Source organism: Hemiscyllium ocellatum, chromosome 48, assembly GCF_020745735.1.
Source record: "Hemiscyllium ocellatum isolate sHemOce1 chromosome 48, sHemOce1.pat.X.cur, whole genome shotgun sequence".
NCBI lineage: Eukaryota > Metazoa > Chordata > Chondrichthyes > Orectolobiformes > Hemiscylliidae > Hemiscyllium > Hemiscyllium ocellatum.
This window is the reverse complement of record NC_083448.1, coordinates 17,877,958-17,891,189: the sequence shown is the minus strand read 5'-3', so window position 1 is coordinate 17,891,189 and position 13,232 is coordinate 17,877,958. Positions and strand designations below refer to the sequence as shown.

The following is a 13,232-nucleotide window of genomic DNA, read 5'->3' as shown; positions in this document are numbered from 1 at the left end:
CCTGTGTGTAATTTTGTCAGTGTTTTTGGATGTGCTGTTATGTCATGCCACTACATGTTATCACAGGGAGAGTCATGAACAGCTAATCAGCATTTTTCCTTCCTCAGGCATTTTTAAAATTTATTTCGTGGTGCAACTCTCTAGAACTAAGCAATGGCCTCATTACTTGCTGATGTCCAGGCGATTAGTCAGCAACTCGGTCAATGGAAAGGATCTCCTCCTCTGGCAGGATCCCCGCCGGACTGGGTTGTACTGCGGTCCTAGTGGTGGAGATTAGCTACGTATTCCCATTCCTTAAGTTAAAGTTGTTTGCTGAGGTATGTTGCTGAGGAAGTTTGCTCATTTTGGGGGCGCCAAGACAGTGGCAGGCAACAGGTGGGTTCAGTAGGTCAGCATGAATAATATCAGCCAACTTGTCGGTTTTCTTCAAACAACTGGAGCAGGTGGGACTCGAACCCGAACCTCCTGGTCCAAGGGTCGGCACAATACCACTGCACGACAAGAGGAATTTGAGGCGAGCTCAGCGTCAGATGAAGGCTTCCAATTGACCACTTCAGGAGAAGTGAGTGCCCTCCCATTAAACCTGGTCTCAGTTCTGGGTCTTGAAATCACTGTTCCCGCCAACTGAGCAACAAAGTGGAAACTTGGTTCAATTCCAAGTGACCCCTCTGTCATTGAATTAAAAAGAGTTAACACACTTAAAGCGGCAACGTTTCTCAGTTCAGAGTTTGCATTTCCCAAGATTGCCCTGCTTTAAACCTGCAGATGGCACTAATTAAAGACTCGTTCTTTGTCCTGATCATGGATTGTAAATTCAACGGAATCTATACCCCTGAAACAGACAATTGTTCCCAACAGATCCTCGTCAGTGCTAATGTTCCACATGAACCTCTCAACGCTACTTTTCATCTCGTCCCAACAACAGGATCGTTATTTGACTGTCTTAATCCAATCAAATAAATTATGACTGCGATTATTTCTGTTCCTCGCATCTGTTCTGTTGAATTTAACATGTATGAGAAGATGATCTTCAATATATGTAACGTAAGCAGAGATTTCAAGCCATTTTGATAACACTGTAAGGTAGTTCTTATGCCCTGCAGCAACATATCTGAAAGAGGAAAGCAAGATGGGCAATCACTTCACATTTGTTTTTAAATGATATGTAATCGAGGTCCAGCAGTAGTACAGCTGGTCAGACTGACTGTCCCAGAAATATCCAAACTATCCACTAACTCATCAAACGGAGAAAAATGTACCATGGACATTCACTTCTTCAAGTTTGGGTTTATTTTCCACCACTTTCTATTTTAAGACTTCAAAATGCGAGAAATGTGAGAAGAATTATTTAAATCTCACTTTATTTTTCAACTCCTCCCATTTTTCTGAGGACCATCACAATGCTGTTTGCTTACCATTCTCTATCTTCTCCTATCAGTTACCCATTCCCCTTCCGATCATATTGCATTTAACTCCTTAGCCACCATTTTTTTTAATGTGATCTTCAGTTGTTCTGTTTTCCGATGTCCTGGCAATCTCATCTCCATCACATATCTCAAGTGGACGACCATATCAATTCATTCTGTTCACAATCTTTTTCTGCATCGTTTCCACAATCTTCACTATCACCTTACTGTACTAATTCCTGATGCCTCCTTTCTTGTCACTGACCACATCCATTTCAGGAAGCGTACCTCTTTGCCTGAAATCACAACAGCTTCATTCTGTCCCTCTTCCCTTGGATCTAGCTGACAGTCTCTAAATTGGATCGTTGGTCTACAAATCATAATCCATGTCTTCTCCTATTTTATTCCAGATACTCAGTCATGTTCTCCTCACCCTCAGCAAAAAGCTCCACTTGCAACATCTGACCAAGACACTTCCTGACTAATTACTTTGCTTTGAACATCATTGACAGCTGAATTGTGACACATGCTGTTATCTTTCCAAAGTATATCTTGGTAAAAAGAGTCCTCCAGCAAGGTGGCAGGCCCTTCGGCCCTAACTGGTCCATGATGACCAAAAATTATGTGTGATATAAATTTTACCATTTTCAAAACGTATCCATTGCTAAATCACAGACCTAGAATTTTTCTTTCACAACAGTAGCATTATGCCATTGAAATGGAACAATCACTTTCTGTCCCGGAAAAACTGTAATCACTGTGAAAAAAGATGTCAAGTTTGGTCTGCTGAGCACATGAATTACTGTCACAGGACTGGTCAGATGAACCCAGGACCTGATCCAGAGCCACTTGACCCGAATGAGACGCAAATGTAGCATGAGACTCTGACTCTATTTCATTTAGAGGTGAACCTGCATTCAGTGGTCACACTCATGCCGCGATGTCAGAGGGACATTATGTCCAAGCACAATTACAGAGACTTGGGAACAGAGTCAAAGCTGACACTTAAAGGGCAATCATTCAGATAAAATCTTCAACCAAGACTCATTTGCCTTGTCAGATGAGTGTAAACAAATGTATGTGAACTGCTGAAAGATGAGCAGTTCTCTTGGCATCTGGATGATATTTATATCTCCCAGCATCACAACAGGAAAACCCGTTTTTGTATTACTGGGTTTGAATCTTGCTATACAGGGCAGTTTGAACCCTCTATTCCCCTCAAGATAATGGTAATTGTACTTCAAAAAACACTTCATTCGTTGCGAAATGCTTTGAGAGATTGTGAAAGACAGGGGAGATAAATGCAAATATTTTTATTTCCTGTTGTTTATTTCCTCCAATCCTTGGACGTTTCCCTTTTCCTGTGACTTGTCTTTCTCTTTTAAATCTCAATCTATATAACAATGTAATCAAATTCACCTGTTACCCTGTGCCAGCATGTCTTCCTTGCCCATGTGTCTCTCTTATTTAAAGTAGACTTAAAAATCAGACCGACTGAAATCAGTAAGTATTTCACTGGCAAGAAAGATTGGATAGTTTTATAGAAACAGAACTTTTGTCCGAAACATCGATTTCGCTTCTCCTTGGATGCTGCCTGACCTGCTGTGCTTTTCCAGCACCACTCGAATCTAGAATCTGGTTTCCAGCATCTGCAGTCCTCGTTTTTACCTTATAGAAACAGAGTCGGTAGAATGTGGAGCTGGAAGGTCAGGCAGCAAGGGAGGAGCAGGAATGTCGACGTTTCGACTCGGGACCCTTCATCAATCTGATTGAGGAATTGACCCAAAACATCGACTTCCCTTGCTGCCTGACCTGCTGTAACTTTCCAGCTCCACATATTACCGACTCTGACTTAGCAGCACCTGCAGTTTTCACTATCTTTAGAGAGATAAGTAGCAAGGTGTAAAATAGACCCCAGTGTCATTTAGGAGATTCATAAATGTCTCAAAACCAGCCCTGCCTTTTTTTGGACCGGGAACTTGCTGGCCTTACCAATCTGCTTTAGGAACATGCAAATCCAATCCTCAAATAACGGTTAATGCTGAACTTTCTTGTGACGTAGCCTGGCTTGGATCCTTAGTTTTATCAAACTGTGTCACCGTCATTGTGAGGACAAAGCGAGGACTGCAGATGCTGGAGATCAGAATCAAAAAGTGCGGTGCTGGAAAAGCACAGCCGCTCAGGCAGCATCCGAGGAGCAGGCGAGTCGATGTTTCAGGCATCAACCCTTCATCAGGAATTAGGCTCATTCCTGATTCAGGAACTTCTGCCCGAAACGTCGATCCTTCCTGCTCCTCGGATGCTGCCTGAGCGGCTGTGCTTTTCCAGCACCACAGCTTTTTGACTTTGTCACTGGAATTGTGTCGAGACATGGTCAAGATTTCATAAGATGTGACCCAAGGGTAAAAAGGTATCAGAACGCCATCTTAGCCGGGCTCACCTGAAGCACTTGGGTGGTGACGGAAGGATGATTGGCTGGTTAAAATGACACTGCTGTTTGCTTGTGTACAAATTGCTGCAGGTCCTTCATCAGAACAGTGACACCTCTTCAAAAATACTTCATTGACTATCATTCAAACATTCTGAAAGGTGCTAAATAAATGCAAATCTACTTCTAGAATAAATGATGAAGAGAAATCGTTGAAATAGTCACATTGAGCTAGACATATAATGTTGATACTTCTGAAAAAAAAATTCCTGGTGGCCACTTCCAGCCTCTCCAAAGCTCCTTTTCTCTCTAACTTCCCCAACTATTCCACCTCTCCATATCACTGAAACCTTTACAAACCCATCCCGATATCTGTAACTTCTTCCAGCCCTTACACCTTTCCCAGTCTCTGCCACCATCTCCCCATCTCGGCCCGAATTTTCGTCTGTTGTCTATGAATGATTTACATCATTGGTGGTCGCTTTGCTATTCTCTCAGGAAGATTTACTTCCTTAAAGCTACGCCTTGGAGGAAACATTTGCTCACGGATTTTAATATCTCCCCTTTGGCTCTTTCTCAAATTCTGTTTAATCGTATTCCCGTTCAACTACACTAAAGGCACTGTCTATAAGCAAGTTATTGTGACACTTCCGAATCATGGAAGGCAATCCTGGATCAAGAATTGCTGGGAAAACTCAGCCGGTCTGGCAAATTCTGTAGAGAGATAGAAACAGTCAACATTTCGCGTCTCGCCACCCTTCCTTAGAAATGGCCTTTTGAAGAAGTTGCACTCGCAACCTTATCTCTGTTTTCTGTCCACGGATGCTGCCAGACCGGCTGAGTTTTCCAGCAATATCTCTTTGTTTCAGGTGCAAATCTTGGAGGAGGACATGACCCCAGAATTCCATCGTCTCATGTTCATCGATGTTCTCAAGTCAGCCATTGAATCGTATTGAATGAAAGCAAAATATCGCGGATGCTGGAAATCTCAAGCAACACAGTGAATGCTGGAGAAACTCAGTAGGTCTGGAAGCATTTGTGGTGAGAGAAACACAGTTAACGTTACGCGTCCGGTATGAGTTCTTTCAGAATTCTGATGCTGTTTAGTCTTTCGTGTTGCCTTTTACAAGATAGGTTGGAAATATCTGTGTGTTTTTGAAGAAAGCACATTTATCTCCCAGTCAATGGAATTGAACGATCAAAGACACAGCGAAGCACATGTTTGTCCGTTCTCCTTCGTCTTCGGGATTTCCAATGCGCTGCTCAGTTTATCACGATGAGGGTTCATGTTCAAACATCCCTTCGATGAGTGTCCCATCTCAGTGGAGTTGAGATGGTCAGGTGAGTTAGGCAGGAGGACGGGAATCAAAGTTGATTTCGAGCCAGGCATCAGCTGCTGGGGGGGTGGGGCGTGGCATAAAATTTGGATCAAAGTTTGACTGTGTGCCCGCAACATAATCCATCTTGTTCAGCTCGGGTGTTATTGTTCCTCGCATCAAACGTATCTGCTTTTCATCAAACACGGAAATAGTGTCATCTGTTTTCAGACGCTCGGGAAAAATAACACCAAAAAAACTGGTCTGGAAGCGTTCATTTTTGTTTCTCCCTGCACAGTCACTGCCGAGTTGCTCCAGTACAATATTTTCACTATTTTCAAAATATCTAATAGACCCTATCTTTATTTTTTACAGCAAGTGTTCTCAGCATTGTAATTCCGTGCAGCAGTTAGATTGTCCTTTTGGTGAAGGATTGAGTACCTCCTGTTTGTATTCTGGACATGGGTGTTGGGTGAGCTGCTGGCCGGAGGAGTCATGATTTGGAGATGCTGCTGTTGGACTTAAAACCCACACAGCACCAGGTCATTGTCCCAACAGGTTGCATTGGAGGCACTAGCTTTCGGAGCGTCGCTCCCCTCATCAGGTGATAGTGGGAGGAGCAGCGGGATTGGGACAAGGGGAGGGGACTGACTCTTTCCAATATCAGATCCTGGCCATGATGCTCAGCCAATCGGCGTGTCGGTAACACCCCAAATCCTTGTGACAGGGCAGTGGGCGGGCTGTTGTCTGCGCCAATGGGGATGGGGAAAGGAGGTGGGCACAGTATCTCTGAGCCCTCGCTCGCTCTCCGCTGCAGAATCCCTGCTCTTTCTTTTTTTATGAATGAAGGTAATAGCTGCAGCGTGAAGCTGGTTGGAAAACAATCTTCCTTCAGACCTGGATCTGCAGCCCTTGTTGCCACCTCCCCCCCCCCTCCATTCCCCGCAACTCCATCTTCTCTCTCTCTCTCTCTCTCCCACATTCAGGAGTCAGGCGCTGTAATTTCTGCGGAAGAGATGATTCCTTCAGGGATTTCGGCTTGTGGCACGATTCTCTTGTCTTAGCTCGTAGCGTGAAGTCATTCCCTTTGCGACAATGTCGAGTTATTTATTTTTAATTGATACACTATTCAAATGGATACAATGACGAAGGTGCCTGCGATTCACTGAGAAAAACAGGCGAACCGAGAGGAACCTACTTCCTCATTGAAGAAAGATTTTCCATTGGGCACGGTACGTGATGATTTATTACCATTTTGCTGGATATATCTGTGTGTGTGCGTGTATAAACATAAATTGATGACATGTTTATAGGTATGTATCCTTCTTCTATTTTGGGAAATGACTGTCTCTGTTAAGAGTCCATTCGTGCTCATTAGTGGCTAAATTTGAGCTGGTTGTCCTGGTAACAGGGTTCGGGATGTGGACTTTTCTCTGAGTGCAGAGCACACAAGCTGCGCGCACTCGGTTTGAGGGTTGGGTCGAGCGCCGCGTTCACTTCGCCTGGAGCCTGACCCACACAAGCACTGCATGTGGTTCAGCTCCTGTCTGAGCCCATCGTGTCATGTTCCAAGTATTTGCTCCCCCTCCCCTCTCCAAGTCTTCTCGGGCTGGATTATTAATCAATCGTGCTGCAGGGGATTCATAATTCCCATTCACACCTTTTTAACGTAGTGTTTTCCTCCTGCAATTGAACATTTCCTGCAGGCCCCCACTTTGTAACAGACGCAGGTGGGGAGGCAGTCATATTTCATGCAGCTTTATAGAAATAGGTATTTCTGAATTATTTTTCAACATAGGAAAAAGGGAAGCCCAGCTTTTCTCCCCCTCCCCAAATATACTTTATTCATAAAATTTGTCACAATACACGACAAAACATTTCAACTTGAAAATGACAGGATTAGCAAGAACACCTCCACTTACAGCACGTTACACTCTGTATAAGAGCACTCCTCTAACACTCCATGTCAGATATACAGCCCGGGGTGGGATGGGGGTGGGGGGGGGAGGTTCAAACTGGATATTGATTAGATTAGATTACTTACAGTGTGGAAACAGGCCCTTCGACCCAGGAAGAGCAATGGGTATTTTTTCTCAGTGCATCATTTTGCTTCTCTGAGCTGCTTCAGTATGTTTTTGATGTTCTTGTTACACAGTGTATCTTGTCAGGTACTCAGCCTGTGCAATTTTACAGTCTCCAGCCCCGCAGTGCACTTCAGCTAGACGGCCTGAGGCAGCGACCTTTACCCATTACAGAAAAATAAAATGCATATAAATTTGAGAATTAAGCAGTTCAGAGATCATACCTGTACATCGAGCCACATGATAGATTAGTTCATGATGGCCTAATTCCTACTCCTAATCAAAGCACCATACACCTCACACCAGAGTCCCTGTGTAGAGCATCTTGATAGATTTCAGTCCCTTGTGACTTCAACTTTTAGACTGGAACTGCAGCTAACTGCTTTCTGGAACTGTCATACACCTCAGCTTATCTCAGTACTTCTCATCTAGGACTGACACTAATTTTGCACTGCCAAGTTCACTATATATTCTTTCCTTCTCGGAAGTAGTGGTATCCACAACCATCTGAGTTCAAGGACCTCAGGTCTGCTTAAAACTTCAGTAAAAGCTGAAACTCAAAAACATTCCTCTCTAAGTTGTGGCTGTTTCCCCAAATTTTAAAAATGATCCAGAATTCTCTAACAACAGACTGACCAGCTTCCACACTGTGAGGATTCTATGTGTTTCAAAGTTTGGAAGGAGTTACTGGTGTTAATAGAGAGAGAGAGGTTTTCTGCTGTTGGTCATATCTCGAGAGGGGTCAGGAGAGCCCTTTCTTCATTCTGAGTGGCCTCTGAGCTGCCTCAGAAGATTCAATTTGATCAGTTTAAATTTAAGATTGAGTTTTTAAAATTCTGTTAAGCAAGGACATTCTAAGTCAGGATACCACCATCAGTCACCACCTCATCGATAAACAGGAGGCGCCTATTCCCCTTCTCCTGTCCTGACTGCTATGTGGTGCTGCAGGGTGATCTTACAGAGGTTTATAAAATCATGAGGGGCATGGATAGGATAAATAGACCAAGTCTTTTCCCTGGGGTTGGGGAGCTCAGAACTAGAGGGTATAGATTTAGGGTGAGAGGGGAAAGATATGAGAGACCTAAGGGGCAACTTTTTCACACAGAGGGTTCTATGTGTATGGAATGAGCTGCCAGAGGATGTGGTGGAGGATGATACAATTGCAACACTTAAGAGGCATCTGGATGGGAATGTGAATAGGAAGGGTTTGGAGGGATATGGGCCGGGTGCTGGCCAGATTGGGTTGGGATATCTGGTCAGCATGGACAGGTTGGACCAGAGGGTATGTTTCCGTGCTGCACATCTCTATGGCTCTATACCTTATTGCAAAACTGGGTAAGTGTAATCATTGTCGATAAGGGTCATAATGACTTTGTTTTATTCTTCTTTGAGATTTGGATGTCACTGACCAGCATCTGTTGCCCATCCCTAAATGTTCTTCCAGTGAGTAACCTGCTTGACCATTTCAATGGGCATTTAAGCATCAGTTAGATAGCTGTGCCTTTGAAGTCATCTGCAGACCAGTCCAGGTATAGATGACAGATTTCCTTTCTCAAAGGAAACAGAAACTTTAATTTCCAAATTTGTTAAATGAATTTACATTCAACCAACTGTTATGATGGAGTGAAACCCTCAAATAACAGCATTAGCCTGGGAGCCATCATCTCCTCCATCCTGACTTAATTCCATGTTTTATTATATCCACAGGGTATTTGTAATTCAATATCTTATTTAAGTGGATTTAAACTTTGAAAACTATGTCTAAGTGAGTAAATATTTCCATTGTAAAAATTGCAAGACCCAGACAGAAAACAGAACAGTTGACGTAATTTGGTTTCTTTATTACTGTTTGTAGATTTTAAACATTAGTCAGAATAGTTTTAGTAAATGACTCAACACATAATTATTCACATGCTAGAGCACAAAACATCCATTGTAAAATTTACCAAATTAGTAATCCTTGCAGATTTGTACACAAGTTCAAATGCATAGTAACATGTGAAATGACATCATTTGACTTGCATATGAGGCACTGAAATTTCGTCTTATGTAACCTAATTAAGCAACAACAGCTTAGATGCAGATCAGCCATGATCTAATTGAATGATTAGAATGAGCTGGAGGGGTGTGAAATAAAAACAGCCAGTGCTGGAGAAACTCAGCAGGTTTGGCAGCATTGGTGGAGAGAAAAACAGTCAATGTTTCCAGTTCAAAGATACTTCTTCAAGGGAGTGAATGGTCTTTCCTTAGTCTCCATCCTTGTAATGCTGGTGCAGATGTTTTAACCTTGCAATGGACCTTGGCTGAACCTGGTATCAAACTTCCTGAAAGCATTGAATGTTTTATGAGGGCTAATTTCTTTGTGATTGTGTGTGATTGTCTGTGTGTTTGATACTTGAGTGTGTGGAAGCATCCCCAACCAGAATGGACAGCATGTTATTCCACTGTATCTACAGACACATTTTTATTTTTCCATCTTTTAATTTGTTCCTCAAGTTGACCAACATTGATAGAAATCATTTATTGCCTAAGTATTAAGAGGCAACTGCATCTCATAGGATTTGAGTTGAATGCTCGTTTGAGTAGCCAGATACTTCTCTGAAGGAGATCTTATGCATGCATTCTGCAGTGTAGTTTACTTCTTTGATATTATTGAGATGGTTTGTGGAAATTATTGTTTGGCAGGCTTTACTGCCCTGGATTGACAGAAAATGTCCAATGTGACTGAACCAGCAACCGTGAGGTTCAGGAAATGAAATAAGTTGGATGTGAATTGTGTCTTTGTTAACCAAGGCACTTGACAGTCGTGATTTACATTAGAAGTGTGGTCACCTTGGAAATTTGGCAGTCAAGTTTGAGTACAGTGAGGTCTCAAACATAAAGCAATGGGATACGTCACCAGCTAACTCGATTGCTGACATGAGGGATACAACTGGCCAGGACACCAGGAGAAACTCCACTCCTCAAACTGCTGGGGCCTTGTTAGTTTCCACCACGTACTGCTCAGGATTTGCAACAAGGAAAGAAGACTTACAAACTAATTTAAGTTTTAACAAGCACAGTGTTAATTTTAGCCATGAACTGAACATACTGAGTACCCAATTGAGGATGTAGTACAGCAAGCAGATGAGCAAGCTTTCAGCTTTGATCCACGGTCCTTGAGATTTACAAAAAAAATTCTTGCTAATCATGGAAGCAAGATTGAGTAAATTTTAAGTTATTTGAAAATTGTGTTTGATAGCTTCTGTATATGCGATTGACCACTGAATACTTGTGATGGATCAAGTCAAAAAGAAGACATTTTAGATCTGTTGTATTGACAGGAATGGGTTGTTTTCTGGAACAGAGATCCACAATTTTGCTTGCTTCAGCCTTTGTGGTCAAGTTTCTCCTATTCTAGAACAGTCAATGGAGACTGGACAGTGATATTGACCTGAAGACCAAAGTGTCATGTCAGCTATTACCCCCATTTTATTTGGCTGTTAAAATTATTTTAACCCAAATTGTGACTGACCTGTCAAACTTGACTGTTAATTTGAGGCCATCTTGCTGACCATGTCTGAACTCAGACCGTCCTGTTCCTGTATCACCCTTGGGCTCCTTAAACAGCAATGGCACACACCACCAAGGAGCAATTGATTTGAAAATTCCCTTGTTTCCAAATTGCTTCATGACCCAGCCTCTCTGCAAAATTCTCCAGCCCCACAACTACTTGATATCACTGTGTTCATGCCATTCTGGTCTCTTCAACATCTCCAAGTTTAATCCTGTCAGAGGGAGCAGTCCCTCTAGATGTTGGTGCCTGAAATTTTTAAAATTTCTTCCCTTAATCTCTTTCCTTTCAGACCCGGCTTTACATCTTTGAGGCACATGTTAAAACCAAAAGATTTGATCAAGCTCTTTGTCATCAGACGTTGCTCATTGTAAAAGTTAGTTTTATATTGCCACCCTGAAATGCCTCGATTTGTTTTCTTGTGTTGAAGTTACTTGACAGTTCTGCTTAACTTGCCATTCCAGCAATGCACAATACCCTGATTCTGAATTGGAATATTGTCAAGGGATTATTTAAAATTAAAAATGGAACGAAGAGCTGTGAATTGCTGGATTCTGATTTCCAGCACTGCTGTTTTCCATGTTTTTTGCTCATTTAAGAGAGAAGATGGGAACGTAGTTCAACATCTGATCCTGAAAAAAAGCCCTGTGACAATGGAGCACTCGCATGGTACTGAACTAGATTATCATCCTTGACTTGTCTCTTCCCCTCCTGGATTGAGACGTAAACTCATAACCGTCTGACTCAGATAGGAGAGTGTGACGCATTGGACCTCAAAATTGTGAAATTGTACGGAATCAATAGCTGCGATTCTATTTGGGATGGAAATTAAATCGTGCTGAGCTGACTATAATTTTCAATAAGGTTGAAGACAATCTACTTGACACTTCAAAAACCAAACCATAATTGGTGTGCGCTGGTTTGAGATGACTGGGTGTGAAAGAGGAGCAAGTGAGGACTGCAGATGCCGGAGATCAGAGTCGAGAGTGTGTTGCTGGAAAAGCACAGCAGGTCAGGCAGCATCCAAGGAGCAGGAGAATTGACGTTTCGGGCATAAGCCCTTCATGAGGAATGAGCCTAATTCCTGATGAAGGGCTGATGCCTGAAACATCGATTCTCCTGCTCCTCGGATGCTGCCTGACCTGCTGTGCTTTTCCAGCAACACACTCTCGACTGTGAGGTGTGAAAGAGCTGAAGTCAGACTGACAGCTGGGATTCCTGACTGACACCGAAGAGTTCTTCTTTGAAACCCATAGGATGAAGCTGTACTTGGCTTCTGAGCATCCATCATACAAACATTACTACTTCCCAAAAACACTTTCAGCCGATTGTGTTTTGGCGGAAACTGGAGAGATATTTATGAACCAACTGCATTTCAAGTTGTTATCTCTTTTTTAACTTCACAGATTTCTTTGAACCAATGAGATTGAATTATCCAGCACAGGTCGGAATCATGCTGTGACATTTTAAGGAGTTCGGAAAAGATTTACAAGGATGTTGCTTGGGCTGGAGGGTTTGAGCTGTTGGGAGAGGCTGAATAGGTTGTGGCTATTTTCCCTGGAGTTTCGGAGGCTGAGGTTTATAAAATCATGAGGTGTAGAGTAAATACACAAAACCCTTTTCCCCAGAGTAGGGGAGTCCAAAGCTAGAGGTTTAAGGTGAAAGGAAAAAGATTTGCAAGGGAACATCGTTTTCACACCAGAATGGCGAGTATATGGAATGAGCTGCCAGCAGAGGTGGTGGAGGCTGGTACAATTATAACATTGAAAAGGCATCTGGATGGATATATAAATCAGAAGGATTGAGATGGATATGGGCCAAGTGCTGGCAAATGGGACGAGATTAATTTCGGATATCTGTTTGACATGGACCAGTTGGACTGAAGGGTATGTTTCCATGCTGTACATCTCTGACTCTATGATTATGACTATTCTAACATGCAAGAACAACGCTGCCAATGTCCTTGCAACTTGGAAGGCATGAAATTCTGTGACTAATAATTCAACTTATTACGCTATTTGTAATGCCTTGTCTATCACAATATACACCTTACACTGTAACCACAAGCCACGTGATCTCCCTGACTGTAATACAAACCACGTTTTCCAGCACATGGAGCTCTATTTGATATGCTTGAACAGCAGAATGCAATTCACCATGGTGCATTGGCAAATAATCATAACTTCTGGATTAGTTGAGAAATTCATTTCCTTTGTATAATTTGTAGGTGTATTCATTTGCTCAGGTGTTACTTTGTTTGAGGAATTGCAAGGAATGCAATATGGCTGTGCATAAAACTGTTGCTAAAACTTTTCTGAGTTTTGCCAACCATTGTCATTTCACTGAGTAAAGTATTTTTATTATCATGGAATTAGAATAGGCATTTCTTGAAACAGACTTTGCACTAAAGTTTTACATGGTCTGTTGGTGTAAGAGCAATTTATTCTT

At 42.4% G+C, this 13,232-nt stretch overlaps 1 protein-coding gene across 4 annotated transcripts in view; it reads left to right on the top strand.

Annotated features, from left to right (window-relative positions):
* Positions 1 to 5,934: 5,934 nt before the first annotated feature.
* LOC132836831 (rho-related BTB domain-containing protein 2-like) overlaps positions 5,935 to 13,232 on the top strand; it is a 54,317-nt gene continuing 47,019 nt past the window's right edge. For all 4 annotated transcript variants that reach the window (XR_009647401.1, XR_009647400.1, XM_060856350.1 and 1 more), the window contains exon 1: positions 5,935 to 6,382. The gene's annotated coding sequence lies outside the window, so the exon portion shown is untranslated. The remainder of the gene's footprint in view (positions 6,383 to 13,232) is intronic.